This window comes from Aphelocoma coerulescens, chromosome 6 (assembly GCF_041296385.1).
Source record: "Aphelocoma coerulescens isolate FSJ_1873_10779 chromosome 6, UR_Acoe_1.0, whole genome shotgun sequence".
Classification (NCBI taxonomy): Eukaryota; Metazoa; Chordata; class Aves; order Passeriformes; family Corvidae; genus Aphelocoma; species Aphelocoma coerulescens.
The window spans coordinates 963,261-977,291 of record NC_091020.1 but is presented as its reverse complement, the minus strand read 5'-3'; the positions used below and the strand labels follow the sequence as shown (position 1 = coordinate 977,291).

Sequence of the window (14,031 nt, the reverse complement as noted above, 5' to 3'; positions counted from 1 at the left end):
CGCGCGCTGGAGCGGGGCACGGGGGGGTCATCGCTTGGGGGCCTGGCCGAAATGCAGCGCCTGGCAGTGGCAACGCAGCTGAGAGCAGAGGAGGCGACGCACGGAGAACGGAGCGGCGCGGCCCGGCCCGGCCCGGCCTGCGCGGCCCCAAACGCGACCCTGGGAAGAGCACACAGGCACCAGCAGCCCCGACAATTCCAACACGGGAGCGACCGAAAGAGAGAGCAAAGACTCAGCGAGACAGAAAACAGCAGCCACTCGGAAAAAGGAAAAGACCATAGTAGCTAAGATCTTAGGGATAGTGAAATGGTATAATGTTAAACAAAATTATGGTTTTATAACAAGATGTGATAACCAGCAAGACATATTCGTGCATAAAACTGCTATTAAAAAGAATAACCCTGAAAAATGCATCCCAAGCTTGGGAGATGGAGAGGTGGTGGAATTCAAAATCATACAAGGTAGAAAAGGGTTACAAGCATCGCAGGTCACTGGGCCTGATGGTGTTCCTGTGAAAGGCAGTATATATGCAAAAAATCGTAGTCATGTTAGACAATATCTCCATTGTAACCCCCCCCTACAGTCTCCCTTTCCTAATCCTACCTTTCCCTTTTACCCTATGTCCTATTACCCCCAGGGTATTCCCAATCTGTTTTTTCATCCATGGTTTCCCTCACAAAACCATGCCTTTGCCAATTGTTTCCCCAAAAAATCCCTTTCCGATGTCAATGGGGGGATGAAAAGGGGGAGGGAAGAGATTGAACCCTCTCCTGCCTCAGTTTCCCCACAGGCATGTCCAGAGAGTTCTGTCTCCTTTCTGTCAGCCCTAAGATGTTCCAGAGAATCTGTTTGGACATTTAAAGACTCAGGAGGGCGGCTTGTTTTGTTTTGAAACTGTTCTTGTTATGTTTATCCAGTTGTCTTCATTCTCCTTTTATTAAAATAAAACGGGTGAAATGTCGGGGTCCCTCCCCCGCCATGTAGCCCTGGGAAGAGGGGCCCTGAGGGCACAGACAGACGGGGTTTCCCTGCCCCTGGTCAGCCTTGTTCCCCATTGGTTGGTTTGTGTTCCCCTGCGCGGGCAAAGGAGCTCGGGTCCTGACTGTAACAGTTCCTCGGCAGAGCCCGGCCATGCGGCTGGAGAAATAAACACCTCTGAAACATCTAGCAAGAATCCGTCCATATATATTTCTTTTCCACGGGACTCCTGCTCCTGGTTTGATATAGGGGTTACAGCATCACCACCGTAACAGAGATGTAAGAGTGCTGTCCAAGAAAGGCACACAAATCAGCTTTGCCTCAAGCGCAGTATCTTGGACTGAAGATAAAGCCAACTATAGACTCCAGCAAAGAGTTGAAAGTGTTGAATTTTCTTACAAACATCACAGTCCGCTAAGCTGTGACCCAAAGAAAACTTCAGCAATTAAACCCTGGCTGGTTTGCACTCTCCTTTCTCTCTTCTGAGATCTCCTTGCATTTGTTTGCCAGAGGAAACACAGTGGTCTGTGTTTTAAGTTCCTCCTGGAGGTATTGGTAGTCACAGAGAAAACCTGATTAAAAACTTCTCCTGCCATGTTGTTCCTCTATCACACGATGCAACAATTTACATTGATAACAGCAGAGCGCAGAGAAGACCTGCTGAGCCTTTAATAAACTTCCTTTTTCCAATCACTTAAAACGTTCTTTAAAGTTGCAACTGAAGTAATACAAAGCCTGCATAACAGTACACTTGACATTTATGAGCTTGGCAATAAATCAGATTTTCGTTTTTACAATGTCTGCTCTTGATTAATTGTAAAAAGTTTACTATAAATACTTCCAGACAAACAGTAGAATGGTTAATAAACTATATTCTGCTTGCTAATACCTTAAGTCATAATGGAGTAAATGCCTTAAACCATATACATTAAATTCAAAGTACTACAAAAAGCCAAATGCTCACAAGTTTCATTATTGTGTTCATTAGGGAATAATTGTGAGGCAGCCTGAATTTCCTCTAGCCTTGGCATTTATTAATGCAGTGCAAAATTCTGTACAGGTTTTAAGGTAAAAGCTCAAATGTAAACAACATGTGTAATGCATCTTAAAACCCCTTATTTTTGAGAATAGAACATGATTAAGCTGGAATAGCAAGAGACTGTAATCTAGATTTGAAAGTCTAAGAAGAAAACCCTCACTGTTATTATTTTTCAGCATGACACAAGTGAAACCCAAGGAATGTAATTTTGCCAGAATTCTGCCACTGGAAAGACCTGGCACTGGGCTGTGTGGGGTGCAATTTTACCCCTCCAGAAAACTGTGCCACCTGCTACTCATGGGTCCTTTCCTGGGAGGGCGCCAGAGCTGAAGGGTAATGGAAATATAATGAACAGCTGCAAATTAAATTATGCTGTTGCAATATGGCATTATTTGGCATAAATGATTTCGTTGCAATTAAGAAAACAGCTCCACAGCCTACAGCAGGTGGTTGGTGGTGTAGCAGCACCAGGTAAGTCGGCCTGCTGGCAGGAAAGGCAGCAAGAGGGAAGATTGTGCATGCAGAAGCAGGTCTGTTCTCCAGCACAATAAACATAAAGCTGCATTATTAAAGGAGTAAGTGGTATCACAGAGAATCAAAATAGCCACTGTATAAACACTCCTGAAGTGTGTGTCTGACCGAGTGCAGAGGCCACATCAAGACCGGTGCAGTGTTCAAATCTCATTAGCACCTCACCAAAGAGGTGTGAAATGATGGATGTGCCAGGCTTTGTTTCCTCCCCAAGAGTTCACTGTTCTCCTGATTACCGTGCACAACTAAAATCAGCATTTTTAGAAGCTTATTTTGCTTGCAGTTCTGCCACTTGCATACAGTCCTGCCACACTCAGCAGCTCAGATAAATCAGATTTTATAACAGTTTGGAGGAGAGCATTCAAAAATCATGCTCTCAACACTTTCCACTCCGGTGGTTTTTGGGTTGCACTGTAACTCATTTTTACCCCAGGAAAACATTGTTTTCATTGATATGTCTTTGCCTTAATTGCTTGTGAATTTGTAACATTTTAAAAGCAGCCACCATGCTCTACATGAGACAGATAAAGTACTGAACAAGAGAAAAATCAGATAATTGCTCATTGAGGTTGAATATAAAAGAAATAAAGAGGGCATCTTCCCAAAGTTCTCTTGGCCTATTCCACCCATGCATGAACACACAACGCTGATGCACTTCACACCTCTTTAAGATGCAGCTGAAATTTCCATATAAACGAGGAACTCAATTTCTATAAAACTCCATTAAGCCAAGGCCAGGTTGAAGCTACCTGGGATAGTGGAAAGTGTCCCTGCCCAGAGCAGGGGGATTGGAACGAGATGCATTTAACCACTCTGGGATTCAGTGTTTCTACGGAGCGTGTGCTCTGTTCCCTCACCCCAAGGGCAGTGCAGACACATTAGCAGCACAGCAGAAGGCACCACAGAGGAGCTCATGGAGATCAAATCCTCCAGGTGACATAAAAATCTACACAGTCATAGGGGACAACTTGTTTGTATCCACCAGAAGCAACGCAACAGCTAAGGAAGAACACATTTGTCAACAGAGCCCACTCAGTGCAAATTCACTGCAAATACGAAAAAATACTTTAAAATTCAGTTAACGTGACTCAAAGCATTTATGGCAACTCAAGACAAACCTGAACACATACCCAAGCCTTGAGGGGCTTTTTGTGCTCTGTATTTCCCAGCTGGTCACAGGGCTCAGTCTCAGGCCAGTCCTGTTTAACAAGAGGAAATGGCCTCAAGCTGTTCCAGGGGAGGTTGAGGTTGGACATCAGGACAAATTTCTTCCTGGATAGGGTTTTAAATCATTGCCACAGGCTGCCCAAAGCAGTGGTGGTGTCACCATCCCTGGGAGTGTTCAAAAATGTGTGGATGTGGCACCTGGGGACATGGGTTAGTGGTGAACAGGGTGATGGGGCTGGTTGGACTTTATGATCTTGGAGACTTTTTACAGTTTTAATGACTCTGTGATTCCATGTTTCACAAGCTCACTTTGTTTCAGTCTAATAACTCACTCCCTTTTCAGAGCAGAAGTCAGCAGCCCCGAGGCAGATATTTTCCCAGAACCGTGCGTCAGAATTTCCTGGTATCCCACCACAGACCTTACAACCAGCTGCCATTTGAGACAGCTTAGGGGAGCTCTGGCCTTGTCCAGGTTGCAACTCCTTTGTCTTGGAAAGAACCCATTTGAGAGCAACAATGTAAATACCTGATAAAGATCAGGGATTCACATCAGCTGAAGTTCTGAGGACAGAGTGGATTTTGTTTGTTGCTCAAAACCAAGGCAGTGCAGCTGTTCTGTGTCCTTGAAGCATGTCTGTAAACTGAGTATTTTAGAACTAAACCAACAATGGAGATCTTGCTGCTGTTCTAACCCACTGCTACCACCAGGCATCACCTGAACATGTAAAAAACAAATAATAAAAGCAAGAGTGCCTAATAGGACAAGAGACCAGAAGAGAAGTTAAGGCAGCCAGAGGCTGGATCTTAATTGCAAAAACTCCTTAGAAAAAGCCAGACGAGTTATCAAACTAAAGAACAGAATTATGAGAAAGTTGAAAGGTTCATACTCTATGGATTCCCAAGTCCTTGGTTAAATCACAAACTCCCAGGATCCCAGAGGCTGGAAAAGCCCTCCCAGCCCATGGAGTCCAAGCTGTGCCCGATGCCCACCTTGTCCCCAGCCCAGAGCACTGAGTGCCACCTCCAGCCCTTCCCTGGACACCTCCAGGCATGGGCACTCCAAAGCTCCCTGGGCAGCCCCTGCCAAGGCCTGAGCACCCTTTCCATGCAGAAATTCCTGCTGCTGTCCAAGCTGAGCCTCCCCTGGCCCAGCCTGAGGCCGTTTCCCCTTGTCCTGTCCCTGTTCCCTGGGAGCAGAGCCCGACCCCCCCGGCTGCCCCCTCCTGTCAGGGACTTGTGCAGAGCCACAAGGTCCCCCCTGAGCCTCCTTTGCTCCAGGCTCAGCCCCTTTCCCAGCTCCCTCAGCCGCTCCTGGGGCTCCAGCCCCTTCCCCAGCTCCGCTCCCTTCTCTGAACCACAAATGTATTTTTCTCCATCAAATGTTGGTGTGCTGAAACAAGTTCTCATTTCTCCCGCTGTCTTGGTCCTGCTGCTTCTCAAACCCTGTCTTTGAAACCCTTGAGAGCAAGGCTGCAATAATTTTCTCTAAAGCTCTTCACATTCTTGCACCACGATGGGGTTTGAGGATACTCTTTGCATCAGAAATGCAGCTACAGGCCCCAGAGGGCAGGAGGCAGAAACTTCTCTGAGAAAAGCTTCTGACTGTGGGAACATAAATCTGGCCAAAATAAAAAATGCTATTTTAGCCGTGTCAGCTTCAGATGAGAGTGTGAAAGCTGCCTGTCAAGGACCCAGGCATATTCCATGTTCAGCCTGTCTCCTGGGGACCATCCCTTTCTGAGTGCTGTGCCTTGGCTTTCCATGTCAGACAAACAAAGCCTTCAGTGCTCCTTCTCTACAACTCACTCCTGATTTCAGCACCAAAGGCCACTCTGTTACTGTTCTTACAGGAGCACCAACGCCTGGGAAAACAGCTGAAATTTGTAGTGGCTTTTGAAAAAGGTAGGAGCTCTGCACCTGGGGACACAGGCTCACAGGAAGATTGAAGCTGGGAGGGACCTAGGGAGGACCCAGTCCAAGCTCCTGCTTGAGGAAAGGCCACCTCTGAGGCCAGATGAGGCTGCTCAGGGCTTCATCCACTCAGCTCCTGAGAACCTTCAAGGATGCAAAACCCCTCCACCCCTCCAGTTTGTTGTCATTCACAACATTCCATTTCTCACTTCCCCCAGGTCAGTGATGAAAATCTTACCCCTGGTGAGTCACAGCACAGTCCCCCCCCCCCCCCCTCCCCGAACTCTGCCTTTCACTGGCACCATTAACGAGCTCAGAACAGGAGAGAAAGGCCCCAAGGAGCCAAAATCCTGGCAGCATAATTCACTGTCAGTGCCCCAGCACCATGGCTCTGCCTGACACATCAAGCCAGCTCACCTGCAGCGTTTCTGCTTCAAGATCCAGTTGAGCCATGCCCACTCTGGCCAGCACTCAGCACAAATCTGTAATAATGAGCTGTCAAGTCTTTCACTGCTCCTCCACAGGAGGACCACAATCCTATTCACCTACAGCAGCTCATGACAGATCACGCCTAACCCTCAATTTCCTTCAGTAAGAAGGGACTAATCTTTCCAAGTGAATGAAAAGCATTATGTGAACATTATATACATATATAGATATTGGTTCTATATGCGGGCTTCTTTAAAGCACAGAATTATTTCTTCTCCTCTGCAGTACAGATGTAAAACAGTGCAGTAACAAGACTCCCATCAATACATGTAGAGAGAATTAAAATAAATGAGTATTGTGCTCCATATTTCGCCCCCCAACAGACTCAGACATCCTTCCCCCCGCAGGGCTGGCCTTGCCCAGCCCCATGAGAAAACTAACTTTACAAAAGAAGGATTATTCCTGGCTCTCCCCAGGTCCTAGGTCTGGTTCCTTGGTTCTCTGCAAATTCTCTTTTCCGGAATGGCTCCAGGGACAGGAGCACCCAACCAGCAGAGCTTTGCCCGTTGTCACTGGTGTCTGGGGGTACTGAAACACACATGGGATCATGGCATATTTTATGATAACACCATGGAGAGATTTTGCAGCAGAAAACAAACAGCAGCTTTGCATAAGCAGCAATAATTTTATTTAATAATGATGATGCAAATATTTATTTTATTCAGTTTGAATTTCAACTCCAAAACAAGTTTCAGGCAGTAACACCAAAATTAAAGATAAAAAGAAATAAATGACTGTGACTGGACTCTGAAAGAGTAAGCACTGACTGGCTAAGTTTGTGTATCCTCACACAGCTTCTGTGGCTGCTGGCTGGGCAAGCAGCACAAGGAATTTCAGTTTCCTCATGGAGTCAGAGCCCTGCTGGGTGGGAAAATTAGGATACAGAGGAAAGGGGGAGACAAATTTTGCTGCATTTGAAAACCACCTGTTCCAGACACAGAGAAAAAAAGAGCCTAAATGTAGGAGAAAAGCTTCATTAATGATGGAGTTTTAAGGGCTTCTGTCACTTCCATGAGGGCATTACTGAAAAATTAGGTATTTCTCAGCTCTGATTTACCTTCCTCTATTTTTTTTTACCCTGTCTTTTCACTGATTTATGTTCCTAAAAAGATGAACCAGGAGACTGCACAACACAGGAGACAACCAGCCTAGTACCCTAGGATATATTACAGAAATTCTCTTGTACTGGTGCCGTCAGCCACTGACGATGGGTCCAGTGAGGATCTCATGGATTCCCAGCTAGGTTGGATCTCAGCACTTTCTGCTTGTTGTTTCTACTGCCAAACTCCAGGATTAGGGGACCTTTGTGCTTCCTTGGGATAGAAGACTCTCCATGGAATGCTGCAGATCCAGTGGTCTGACCTGTCCAGCTCCCTTAGTCCTACATCGTGTCCCATTCCAGACCAGCAAGTCCAGAAATCACCTAGGTTTTTTGAGTTTTGCTCTTTGTGGGTCTACAGAGCAGAGTCATGTTGTGTGCTCAGAGAAAGGTCTCCAGAGAGAACTGTCTGTAAATCCTGCACATTTGGGGTGCTTTTGGTAACATAACAGCAACCTCCTCGTTCTGCTCCCTGTGACACCCTCATCGTGCTTCTGATCTCACAAGGTGTGACAGCCACCTTTCCAGGAAGCCAGCATGGCACTAAAGGAACACCTCAAACAGGAGAGGTTTTTAGAGGCTTCTCAGGCTGTTACACGGTAATTCATCAACATTCACGTGATAAACGGCTATTACAGCATTGGCTTTTACGGGTAGTGAAATGTAAGAAATATTATGTATTAGAATATGTTAGGAAATATTTTGTGCAAGCATGTCAAAAATAACTTGCCAACGCAGATATTTACTAGTTAACATTATAACTGGAGTCAAAGTCACAAGATGCTTATATAGTTTGAGTTATAAGATACCTATATAACCTGATTCATAACTTTCCATACCTGTAAAATCTGAATCATAACTTTCTATATATTGTAATAGCTAGTATATGGTTAACTAATCGTTTAATGCTTAAATAAATGGAAACTCTCCAGGTGGATAATCTCAAAAATAGACAAGTATAGCTAGATAAGAGAAGCAGCAGGATGTGCTAATGAGAAAGGAATTCAAACTGGTTGGACCCAGAAAGACCTAGGAACACCATAACTGCCCATGCTCCAAAGACAAAGTTAAAAAGTTCAGAACAAGGAAGAACTCAAGCCTTCATCAGACAAGACCCTCGAAGACTCCCACAATCATAGTACACATGCTCTAAAAGGCGGGTCGGGGGAGGGACTATGTTAATCCCTTCAAAAAACTTGTAAATTAGTTCTCAGAAAAAAAATATGCATATGCATTGTAGTTTATTAGCATGCATGATGTGAAAGCACATAGCTGGGGAGTTTCTGTACGTGGGGGTGCCTCTGGCTATGAGCTAAGCACCCAGCACTGTGGGCTTTTGTTTTAAGTGACCTTTGTCCCCTATTGTCCCTTATTAAATTTATAAAACCCCAAAAAAGAAGAGTGGGCTTCGTTTCTCACATTCATGTCACCCTTCAGTGCCATCCATCTGAGGCACCAGGGGTCTGTGGTTACACCTTGACAAGCGCTGGTACAGCAAGGGCTCTGTGATACCCCTGAATTCACCAGCAAATGGCAGTGATATTAAAGGGGCAAAAAATGCACATTTCTTGATGATTCTGGTGCCTCTCACCCAGCTACTCTGCTTGTATATCCTCAGGTTTGTCAAGATGCTTATCCAGCCCCAGACTCCACGTTTCTGGGATGATTATGATTCCCAAAGCAAGAGAACGAGCAAACACCCTCCTTCCGTTCACCATAAGCAAACTGACTTTTTCTGCTGCCTCTGCATCTGCTTCACAGAGAGCCACATTCCACAGAGCAGCTTGCTGGATAGAGAGCTGGCTTGCTCCCAAAAGCACTGTCACATCCCAACTTCCTTTCCCCTGAAAGTGTTATTTATTAAGAAAGCTCACACTTGAGGACGTAGAAGCATTTTTACAGCGCTGTTTTCTCAAGCTCCAGCAAATCCATCCATCCAAGCTTCCAGAATGTTTGCAACTCTCCATCTGCTGCAGCTCCTGCTGGCGTCACCAAACCCTGACAGCCAGGAGCTGCCAAGTGCTGTGACTTGCTATTTTTTGTTTTTGTAGAAAACAAACCATGAGAACACAATGTTTTTTAAAATGATGTCACAACATTTAAAAAAAAGTTTGCTTGCAGAGTGGTCTTCTCCATTCCCTTCACAAAAATATCCTGCTGCTTACAGAAAATAACAAAGGGAATAAATCCTATGCATTTGATAGCTGCTCAAAGCACTGGGGTGCATTGCCTTAGGTCTGCAGAACTGCTGGTTCTGACACCCCTCACCTGAGCCAGCTGTGACTCCTTCTGTGCCCACCTGCACAGCCTGTGGGGACGGGGTGTGGACCTGCCACCGCTCTGTCCTTGGGGCAGAGCCACCCATGGCTCCTGGAACACCCAGCTCATGGGCAGGCAGTGTTCGGGCTGAGAGGGAAAGCCCTCAGGATCAGGGTAAACCAAACCTGCACTGCATTATCTGCTGGAAAGGTGCAATTCATTGCCTCCGCTGCTCCCCTTGGGTCTGGTTCTGTAGCCTGTGCTGCTGTTCCTTGGAGGTGTCTGTGTGAAATCATTCGCTCAGCTCAGGCAAGGGAAGCTTGGGCACCGGGCTGCTCCCCTGAGCAGGCAATCCCCAAAGCCTGGCCCAGCTGCACCACAGCCCAGCCTCTGATCCTGCCCAACCCATGCTCTTCATGACTGTGTCTTCCCTTATTATCTCACTTTTTTCTCCCCCTCCTTCCTATTTACTGTTTCTTCCCTCTCTTCAGCTACCAACCTTTTTCCTTCACTCTGCTCTCACCACAGTTCACACCAATAACAAGTGTCTTCCTTCATGAGGAGGGAAACCTGTCTGCAGCAACTGTGTACTGGGTAGAATGCACCACCAGTTGCCTCTTTCTGTAGAACCTTAACTCCCTAAAAATGTCCCCTTTTTTTACAGCTTAGCTCAGATCCTGCCCTTTGCTGTATGAGAAGTAGCAGAAATGACTGCTGGTGCATCATTTCAAACCACAATTATATCATTATATACCCGTTAAAAGAATTTAACCCACTCTTAATCACCTACATGAGAAAAATGACATGAAATAAACTCTGAATGCGGTAAAATGTGAAAGTACTTTCAGCTATTCCATGTGTTAAAATAAACTGGTGTTTTAAAGGAATATACTTTACCCTAAGCAGCAAGATTGTTTTCAGTGAAGACAAAATGTGGAGCAATCTGAACAGCAATCCACATTGAAGTCAGATAGATGAGCTGTCACACGTTGGAGATGCACACACAAGGCTTTCTCTCATATGATGTCAATCATACTTTTCCTTCGATGGATTGAAAAAACAGTCATCATGCTGGAAAAGTGAGGTTTTCCTGGTATCCTTATGCAACAGTGAGGTGTTGAAATAGTTTTTAACAAAGCCTTCTAGAAAGGCCTGGTCCCAGGTTCATGAGCGTCATTGCCCCTGGACTCTGGCTTTGCAGGGAAGACTGAAAAGGAGCTGTGTCTTAAAGGCAAATGGATCTACAAAGAAATGACCCGAAACATTCTGGGCAATTTCGGTGATACAGAAGCTCTGGCTGCATGGGGTCTGTGGTTTTGTCACGTGCTGTAAAACATCTCCCCGCCAAAAGCCCAGCAAGAACTCAGGTTGTGACACAAAACCTGAATGCATCAAACAGTGAGCTGCAGCCTGTTTTGAGTAAATAAATGCAAAAGATAAATAAATGTTAATGTACGCATAATTTAGCTGAAGCGTCGCAAATAAAGAGAACAATTTTTACCTTGACAAAAGGAGGAAGAGAAATACTTTCCCGGACTTTTGAATTCTGCATTACCACAGACATGTTCTGGGCAAGGCAATTTTCTTTCTCTCTCCCACTGAGCCATATTTGTCCCTGTTGCTCCTGTACTGATACCAAGGAAGCATCATCAAGGAAGAATCTAGTAACAACCAGTTTGTCATTACGCTTCCCTCAGCACTAACTGGAGCATGCTGAGCTGTGAATGAGTGTGGGGAAACACTAAAAGACAGCTATTAGGAAAATGGTAAATATAATTTACCCTTCCCATTCTAGAGCTGGCACTTTCTAAGTCAAGGCTTTATGCTGGCTGGTCACCAAGTAACTCAGGTCCTCTCTCAATTATTTACCCTAATATAAACTCATAGAATCATAGAATTGTTTGGGTTGGAAGCAACTTTAAAGATTATCTAGTTCTAAACCTCAAAAGGATCCAAAGAAGTATAAGTGCTGGCTCCTCCAATTTGAATGTAGAAGTCAGTGTCTCAGGTGCCACTGTGAATGTAGAGGGTAGATAAACCTGACTGCTGAAGGCTGTGGTTGGTCTTCAATCTTTAAGTAATGTTAAGGATGAAAAATTAGAATTGATTTTTGACACTGTTCCGAAGTTCGCAACCTCCCCAAGAGAGCAAATATTTAATTTCTAAACAATCAAGGATTTAGAAAGTGCCAGGAAAAGAAACATAAGAGAGGAGCTACCTAACTGGTCGTAATTAAACATTAATCCTAACAAAAGCTAAAAAGAAGAATGAATGAAAGGCAAAATGGTTTGAAAATATTGGAATATTACAGCTCTCTCCTTTGTCACTCCCAGTGAAACAAGTGCTATCTGTTTACTCTGATATTTAACAAGCAGAGTAGAGCTGGGGGGAGCCCAGCTCAGGCATTTGCACAACACACTTAACCCTGCTCTGGTTCCTGCCTCTGATAGGTGAGCCCAGGGACTTGCAAAGGTGGGAATCTGCCAGCTCCCGTGGCTGCCTGGCTGCTGGGGGAGGACTGCTGAGCCTTTGCAGAGGGTGCTGCCACAGAAAACAAGCCAAGAGCAAAGCAAATGAGTGAGGACACCAATCTGAGCAGAGTTATGGGAACTGATGACTGGGATGTAATGTGGGAAAGGAGCAGGACAGAGAACATTAAGGGTGCCAGGAGGGAAATTAAAGCCTTTCCCAGCTAATGTGAGTTATGAGGGGGCTCCTCATGGCATAACTAGACAATTTATCTTCCTGTGAGGAAATAAAACAAACCTTGGAGAGTAGTCCAGCTAATTATGCAAAGACTTTATAGACAATGCCTGAACAGAAATTACTTTATGAGTTGTTTCCTCAAAAATTTTCTGCCTGTTTGTCCATGTAAGAGCATTCCAAAAATCTTCCTTTAGACTGCGTCGTGTCAAAGTGAAAGAAAATAATTTGCTACCAACATGATCTCAGTGAAAAAGAAAAAAGGAGATTTCCTGCCATGCTCCTAAAATCCCTCATACCTTCACCATCCCTGTTAGTGGCTAAGGCTGCAAGGGGCTGCATTAGAGAAACTCTACTCAGCTGTCCTGATAATCCACTGCTGTCCAGGACCCTGAGTTTTATTTCTCTCCAACTATAACATCTTTTGCTCTGCTTTATTATTTGGGTACCAGTCTGCCAGGCCCTGGATCAACATCTGATTCCAAAGAGTTCACTCAGAGAGAGCTGAAGCAGGTTTGCCACTTTCTTGACACTGGCCTGAGCACTATTTAGCTGAGTGATCTTGGCTGTAATCTGAGTGTTTAATCTGGTAAAAATCTCTGCACTTAATTGCCAGTCACCAAATTCTGAGGCATGAATTTGAGTAGAAATAAAACTACATACCTCACCGGTATAAAACATGCGAGGAGGGCCACGAGAAAGGACACCCCTCACATTGGAAAGGTGGATGGGTGAGACAGAAAATCCTGCTGGCTTTTTCCTGAGCAGCCCTGAGCATGAGAATGGCTGGAGGTTAGTTAGGAATGGGACTAGCTGGCTGCCTATGCTGTAACACCTAACAAAACCCCTTTACCTGGTGCTTAAAGCAATAAATGCCACATTTTGATCCTTCTAGAAAGTGGATGCAGATGGGTCTGGTGGGGGAGGACTGAAGTCAGTAGGGTCACACAGGTGTTAATCAGGACACCATTCAAATCAATGAGCGAGGCACTGCAGGCAAGAAAAGCAGCCCCAGACTTCAAGGGGGAAAAGAGCTGTGTTACAGCCTCAGACAGCAGCCTGAGAGGTGAAAATTGCAGGTGATCTTGTGCTACCACCACTCTGTAGTAAGCACTTTTTCTCCTTCCACTTCTTTATCCGTGATCTGTACTACAAGATGTGACAATGGGTCAGAAATGTCACACAATTACATCTCGAAGAGGCCGGGGTAATTGGCAATCACCAAAAGCTGCCTTTCCTATAATTTGCTAAAAGGAATGAAGCTCCTTGTGTGTTTTGAGGCCCCACTAGAGCAGAGATGTCTAATTACCAGCAAGTTCAGCTCAACAGCTGTCAACACATCAGCTCTAATAGCTATTTCATAAGGACAAAGACATAATATGGGCTGAAGGAGCTCTCCTAAACTTGTCACTCTGCCACTTTCCCCAACATTCAGTAAGAGTTACTAAAGACTTAATTCCATCTGTAGCTTCAGCAGCACTGAACACAGGCTAAATGATGCCCAAGCATTGCTGGTGTCAAGCTGGAAATGCAGAAGAGCCTCTTGCATTGCTAAATGGTTTTTAATGTGAAATATCTTGGCAAAAAACGGTGGAAAGGAAAATGAGGAGAAGAAAACTGGGATATTATTGTTAGCACTGTAGTTCATAGAATCATGGAATGACAGACAGGTTTGGGTAGGAAGGGACATTAAGGATCATCTCATTCCACCCTCTGCCATGGGCAGGGACACCTTTCACTAGCCCAGGTTGCTCCAAACCCCATCCAGTCTGGCCTTGGACACTTGCAGGGATGGGGCAGCCACAGTCTCTTGTTAAATTCCTACAAGGAGAAGTAATTCCATTGACAGTAAAGG

The 14,031-nt window shown here is 45.1% G+C and overlaps 1 long non-coding RNA gene across 4 annotated transcripts; it reads right to left on the bottom strand.

Annotated features, from left to right (window-relative positions):
- Positions 1-7,630: 7,630 nt before the first annotated feature.
- On the bottom strand, positions 7,631-13,010 carry LOC138112157 (uncharacterized). Of its 4 annotated transcripts, none has more exons than XR_011151576.1 (4): positions 12,840-13,010; positions 11,415-11,544; positions 10,975-11,102; positions 7,631-10,883 (listed from the first exon to the last, which is right to left on the bottom strand). It is a non-coding gene; the product is annotated as an uncharacterized lncRNA (long non-coding RNA). The 4 variants fall into 4 exon arrangements; XR_011151577.1 differs by having other exon boundaries at positions 10,975-11,097; XR_011151579.1 differs by lacking the exon at positions 11,415-11,544.
- Positions 13,011-14,031: the final 1,021 nt, after the last annotated feature.